Here is a 7608-nt window from a genome sequence, read left to right on the forward strand (position 1 = left end):
TTTTGAGATCAAGTTCTTGGGAAAGCCCAGGTATTAAGAATAAAATAATAAAAAAAAATCAATGTGTTTACGTGGAAAGACTAATCTCTAAGAATAGAAACCTGGCCACATCTCTGCAAGCGAGATCCTTTTTGCAACCGAGCTTTGGACCTGGAGGATGAAGGTAAGGAAAGCAAGCAGGGCCCAGAGCTTATAGCAACAGTTCTCAACCTTCCCAATGCTGTGACCCTTTAACACAGTCCCTCATGTGTCCGTGACCCCCAACCATAAAGTTATTTTCGTTGCTACCTCGTAACTGTAATTTTGCTACTGTTATTAATTGTAATGTAAAAAGTATCTGATGTGCAGGATAATCTGATCTGTGACCCCCAAAGAGGGCTCTCGACCCACAGGTTAAAAACCATTGGCTTATAAGCTGGTTGGGAAGAGGGAGCTTCAAATGGACAGCTCTTACCCATGACAAGGAGTTTGATCCAGTCTAGGGCGGAGGAAGTAGTATTTAAGCTAAGGCCTGAGTGAAAGAAAGAGCTTTCCCAGCAGAGGAAACCATATCTGTAAAGCTGGAGGGCTTTCTGCCTGTGAGGGCTGGGGGGACAAGTCGCTGGTTATGTTCTGTTAGAGGACCTAGTTCCCAGGACCCATGCTAGGCAGCTCACACTGTTAACTCTAGCTCTAGGGGAATCTGACGCCCTCTCCTGGCCTCTCCTGACCTCTCCTGGCCTCACTTTCACCTGCCACTTACATACACCACACATACACTTACATACTTTCTCTGTCTTAGGGGAAAAAAAATCAAAAGAACTATGGGCAAATAAAAATGCAAACGCAACTGAAGGGTCAGTTTGAGTTACAGGGCTCTGCCGTACCCTGCAGTACTTTGTGCCAAAGATGCTTTGGAGCAGCAGCTCGGGTCCTCTGGTTGGACTAAACATTTTTTTATTTTTCTGAATCTTTTCACATTTAAAGAACCCAGAATGGCACAGTTAACTTCCTTCTACCTCCACCGGGGATCCCTGTTTTGTTGGGATCACTTTGACTCATAGGTTACCATTCATGTTTATGTCATTGTTTTTCATCAATCCATCTGACGGCACATTAGAACACTCCCCTTTGTGTCCGTCTGTGCATGGTCTTCAAAATGGAGACGCTAAATTAGGGCAGGATTTCCTTCCAACCTTAGATCCCATTGGGATTCACAGCCTGTCCCATTGTGTCCCCTGGAGTTCAGCATCCAAAGTCTACCTTGCATTCAATTGTCTTGGGTCTCTAGTCTCTTCCATCTGTGGTGGTCACTAAATCTTCCCTGGTGTTTCATGGCCTAGACACTCTGGAAGGGCAACAGGTCACTGTTTTATAGCGTGCGTGGCTTTTGCTTAGTGTCCATCTGTTGTGTGCTGACGATTAGAGTAGATTAAAGTACTTGTGGCAGGAATATCAGAGGACCACAGTGTATTAGAAAACCATACACTTGGCTGGCCTCCTCCTGGCTGGAAGGGGTAACTTTGCTCAATAGACTGAGGAAGTATCTGCCAAATTTCTCCATTGAACTGGTCTTCTAATGAATAAGTGTCTGGTAGGAAATACATCAAGGCTATATAAATAGACTACTTCTAACCCAGCCTTATCACTAGATAGCATCCATTGATAGTTCTTATTTGAAACACTATTACTCCAGTGTAAATTTCTAATAGTAGAATTAGAATGTTAATTTCTAATTACCAATGGCGATTTTCTAATGGCAAATTAGAAAATTTACCCGATGGTAAATTTCTAATTCCTCCTACCTGTATTGTAGTTGGAAGTCCAGTTGAAGGAAGAGCTTACTGTCTTCCATTGTTTTCTTTCATTCATTCTTTCATTCATTCTTTCATGTCTTTAACTCAGTGTGGATTTATGGGTTCCTGTGTTATTTTATGACTTTGTTGCTCAGATTGCCCACTACTTGTCCAGCGAGACCCCTTCTGGGCTGACTTTTCATGTGTGCCCATTGTTCTTTGAACTTTCTAAATCTACCCTTGCGCCAGCCCGAGAGTCTGCTTGGTTGCTCTTAGTGAGTTGTATAGCTGAACATCCTGGGCTGGAGAGTAGCCTGAGTGGCATTTCAAAAATATTGCTGCAGCTGCGTTTGAGGATTTGCTGAAGGGGGAAACAGTCTCATAGAGGCTGCCTGGAAAGCTTGGTTGAATTGTAGTGCAGCAGCTGGGACTGGACAGCGATGGTGTAGGACGGCCGTAGCTCAGGGCGGCTGGACCATGTTGGTGTAGAAGAAGATTGCAGACACTGTAAGGTAGCTTGGAAGGCAGAAGCAGTGGTGTATGGCTGTGGTGCTTCGGGACAGAGATAAGGAACACAGAGAAGGGAGGAGTGGGTTTTGGCTGGAGTGACTCCAACTTGTAGTTTGGGGCTGTGACCCTTGAAAGGTGAATGGGAGCCAAGCAATGATGGGAAGGGGCAGCGCATGCAGGGACGCGGAGCCAAGGAGAGACGGGAGCTCATCTGTGAAGGACCAAGCCTTCCCTCCCACAAGTTTTCAATCAGGTCCTCTTGAGCAGTGAATATTGCAAGTTGTTTACTGCCTTATTTTATTTTTGCAGTACTTGGCAAATATTTGGCATTTTAACAGCGGATTTTAAAACCCCGGGGCCTGCTTTCTGGCTGTAGCCCTTGATGTATCTATCAAGAAACGGGAATATAAATAGATTGTTTTTTTTTTGTTTTGTTTTGTTTTGTTTGTAGCATCTCATGGTTACCTAACTCTAAGACACTAGGGAAGGCATCAAACTGTGTTTGTCTGACACACTTTGCATGGGATCTTTGCTAAGGAAAGAATACATGGTGTGTGTATGTGCATACATGTTCTCATATGTGGTATAGTAAAACTGTTTGCTACCAAAGATGCATTAGCAATTAAGATTAATAAAATTATTTTAAAAAACAGACTGAGAGGGGCTGAAGAGATGGCTCAGCAGTTAAGAACACTGACTGATCTTCTAGAGGACCCATGTTTGATTCCCAGCATCCACATGGTGGCTCATAGCCATCTGTGACCCCAGCACTGGGAGATCTGGTGTCCCCTTCTGGCTTCTGTGGGCACTCATGTGCACAAACACACACAAAGGCTCGCCTGCATGTGTATAATTTTTTAAAGAGTCTTCAGTGGGCTGAAGAGATGACTCAACATGAGTGTTTGTCGCCCTTGCAGAGGACCTAAGTTCAATTCCCAGCACCCACATGATGGCTCACAACCTCCTCAAACTCCAGTTCCAGGGTATCTAACACCTCCATGAACACCATGTGTGCATATGGTACACATACATACATATAGGCAGACAAAAACTCACAGACATAAAACAAAATAAATACAAATAAAACAAACAAACAAAACCCTTTAAACAACACCCTCTGATCAAACACTGTACATTTTTTAAAAATCATCTTTTAAAGAATAAACATGGGCCTTTAATCCCAACGCTTGGGAGACAGAGGCAGGTGGATCTCTGTGAGTTTGAGGCCAGCCTGGTCTACAGCGCAAGTTCCGGGACAGGATCCAAAGCTACAGAGAAACCCTTTCTCGAAAAAAACAAAACAAACAACAACAAAAAACCGAATATGGGTGTCAGTTGGGGGACTTCAGCAGTCTGTGGAACAAGCATTTATGCCTAGTGCCTGAACTGGCTTTTTGGAGCCCATTCTCTATGGAGGGATACCTTGCTCAGCCTAGATACAGAGGAGAGGACCTCCGTCCTGCCACCAAGGATGTGACAAACTTTGACTATTTCCCAATGGGAGGCCTCACACTCTCTGAGGATGGGGGGGGGGAGATGGCAGGGGGGCAGAAGGGAGAGGAAACTGGCATTGTTATATAAAATAAGATTTAGAAAAATAAAAATATAAATATTTTAAAAACCAGATTATTGGTTAAAGTCCATGACTGACACTGACAACACAGCATTTTTCACAACCCAGCAGGCTGCAGAGAAGAGTTCTTCTCAATCCAGGAAGATGCTGCGGCTCGGCAACGTTTAGAATGTGCCCCCCCCAAAGGTAGAGTTGCTAGATCCCGGTGTCGCTGTAGAACCTCTAGGGAGTTGGGGTCACCGTGGCCTTGTCCTTGGGGGGAAATGAATGGTGCTCTCAGGAGTGACTCGCCTCTTACAAGAGTGGGTCATTTTAAAGCAAAGCTACCCCCGCGTGCTTCTGCACACAGTTGGTCCCTTTCTGCTCTGCATCCGTGCTGTGACTCAGGTGGGGTACGGGGGTGCTCTAGAGGCTGAACAGGCGGGGTCACCTCACCTTGTACTTTCAGATTCTCATACTCAGCTGACTGAATCTCTTTTTCTTGATAAACTATCCAGACTTGTGTATTTTGCTATAACATCAGCAAATGGACTAATACACAGGACCAAAACCAGAACTGCTCCTGAGTCAATACATAATTCATAAACACATGGTTTGGTCACAGGATTTGCTCCTGGGGCTGAAATAGAGAGACGACGTTTTCCTTCCGTTCATCTGAAATAGAGAGCCGTTTTCCCTCTGCTCATCCAGATCAGTGGATGTAGATTTGTTTGTTTTGGCGTTTGGAGTGATGTTTACTGAGTTACTTTTTCCTCTAAATCAGAAACAGCTAACATTAATCAGGATGTTTTTAAATTCTGGTCTTGCTGCTGTGCTACACTGGGAGTGTTGGGTGCCTCCTTGGTTTCATTTTTATTTTAAATCAAGGACTACCGTTGACCATACCCTTACCATTTGGGGTACTTAGACCAAAGCCAATGAGTAGCCAGGAGCTGGTTCTATCGGCGGCGGCGGCTGTGTAGCTGGGGTGAGCTGTGTATAGCTTATGACAACCCTGCTCCGTAGCTACCACAGGCATAGGCTTTGCCCTTGGTCAGTTCCAATCAGAGTATACTGTTGCTCCTAATGAGATCTGTGTATGGACTCTGTGTGCACCTCCCAGCCTGTGCCATCTTCATACTAGAAACCTCAGCTCTCGGGACCCTACTTACCTGACTGGTGGGCAGCGTTAGTGACAGCTCGTGCAGTGCCTTCTGCAGTGAGCAAGGACTTGGATTCACTTCTGCACCAGGGGCCATAGCCCACGCAGAGCAATGTGATCAGGTGGCAGACCACAGTTGCTCAGGTGAGCTGGTGCCTCCAAAAGCCCCCTCGGAAACGGCATGCCCCCCCAAAGAAGAGAGCGAGGAGCCCCTCCCCCTAAACAAGAGAGTGAGCAATAGCCTACAGCAACGCGTGGTGACTGTCCACTCTGAGCACCTGAGTGCTGCTGCACGCGTGCAGGAAGTCACTGGGATGTCTGGCCACTCGTGTCCCAGAGTGTGACCACACATGCTACCTTTGCCTTCCCCTTCCCCACAGTGTGATGGTTGGTCAGCTGGTTTGGTGAGCACCGGTGTGGCTGGCTACTCATGAGCCCTTTCCTCAATTACTGATTGTGTTAGAGAGAGACAGAGACAGAGAGAGAGGAAGAGAGGGGGGAGAGAGGGAGGGAGGAGGGAAGCACAGAGAGAGAGAGAGAGAGAGAGAGAGAGAGAGAGAGAGAGAGAGAGAGAGAGAGAGAATCCTGGCAGGTAGAGGAACTCCTACCTGGCTGCACTACCCATGCACTGTACCCGTATTTGGTGCACTGTTTGTTTCTCTCAATATATGAAGCCCCTCTCTAACTTCTGCTGCAGAAATACATTTAATGGGTCAGGATGGTATATGAATGACTTTAAATAGTACTTCCATTTTTTGTCCTACTATCTAAGCACTGGGATGGGAAATTATAGATGCCGACGAGTTGCATATTTAAATACTGCTAGACCAATTTCACACAATGGTGAAGGAATGTTTTGTGCCAATATTTTTATCTCTTTGTCATTTTGATCATTTTTATTTTAGTCTTTTCCATCTGCGAGCTCTAATGGATCCGGCTATATATGTGATGTATACGGAACTCCCTGGGCTCTGTCTCATGATTCAATGGCTGATGTATCACTGCTCCATAGTATCCTCCATAACGTAAACATCCGGCTCTGCTCGAAGCACATGCCAATTTGATGCACTGCTGGTTCTGAGCTGAACACAACTTCACACACAGGTGAACAAGAGCATCTCCTGCACGGAGACTGGCTGTGTTCGCCTTGTATCACTCTAACAAATACCCGAGACGGTCCACTTACGAAGAGAAAGGGTTTATTTTGACTCCTAGTTCTGGAGGTTTCAGCCAACAACTGGTGCTCTCCATTGCTTTGGGGCTTCTGACAATGCAGCTCATTGTGGTACACAGGGTAGGGTAGAGCCACTCACCTCATGGTCAAGAAGCAGAAGAGAAAGAGGCCAAGGCCCCATACCCATCTTTGATAGCATGTCCCCAATGAGTCCTGTGGAGCTGTCACTAAAACAGCCCACCCATCACAGAGGGTAGCGTCTGCTAGGTCCTAGCTCTCGGGAGCATGAGATGGGAGGCTAGGCTTTTGTGAGCCATTTGGGGTCAAGGTCCTAAGACCCGTGGAGCTGTAAGAATGTGATGTTGCTGTCTGGAGATGAGTGGGGCCAACACATGGGGAGCTAAAGACTCATCCAGAAGTCAGTTGTTTGAATCAGTGTTTCTCAATCTGTGGGTTGTGACTCCCTTTGGTGGGGGGCAAATGACCCTTTCACAGGGGCCACTGCAGACCGCCAGAAGAGATGAGTCCATTAGGACTCATTGACAGTAGCAAAAATTACAGTTATGAAGTAGCGACAAAGTAAGTTTGTAGTCGGGGGTCACCGCAACATGAGAAATGTATTAAAGGGTGGCGGCGTTAGGAAGGTTGAGAGCCACTGGTTTGGATTATTGTGATTCAGCAGGGGATCCCTTTGGAAGCTATAAATAGTTCAAAGCATATATGGAAAACCTTTTCTTCCCCTTGGCTTGTTGATTTGTGTGTTGCTTGTGTAAGAGAAAGAGGGCTCATCTGGATGTCATAGCAACATTTTGTGGAATTGTATCAGTCATATGTTCAATTAACTTCCAAGCCTTGGCACTCTCTTGAGATAAAATATTAGGAGTATATCCAAATTGTTAAAAAAAAAATGTCCTGGTATTTTCCAAAATAGTGTCATATAATGAGATTCTATCTTCCTAAGAGGCTGCAAATGAAGCCTTTGATACATTTAATCATGACAGCTCCAAGTTGAGCTCCCATTTGATCAGCCAAGAAGTCTTTGGAATAAATAGCTCCACGAGGACCCTAATTTGGGACACATGTTACATTGCTAGTTTTTGAAACTTTGGAGCCATTTCTGAAGCACAAGGAAAATGCCATTAAACAAATGATTGCCACCACTTCCCTACGGCCCACGCATCTGTACGATAACAGCAAAAAATGTAGCACAAGAGTTGTGTGGTCTTGTTTTTAAATTTATTATTTATTTTGTGTGTATAGGTGTTGTTTGTTCTTGCATGTATATCTATGTACTACACGGTTGCACTATCCATGGAGGCCAGAAGAGGGGATTAGATCCCCCCCGGGGGCATGGAGCTACAGATGGTTGTGAGCCACCCTGTGGGTATTGAGAATTGAATCCAGGTCCTCTGCAACAGGAGCCAATGCTCTTAAC

The sequence above is a fragment of the Phodopus roborovskii genome, unplaced genomic scaffold (genome assembly GCF_943737965.1).
Source record: "Phodopus roborovskii unplaced genomic scaffold, PHOROB, whole genome shotgun sequence".
NCBI classification, from domain to species: Eukaryota; Metazoa; Chordata; class Mammalia; order Rodentia; family Cricetidae; genus Phodopus; species Phodopus roborovskii.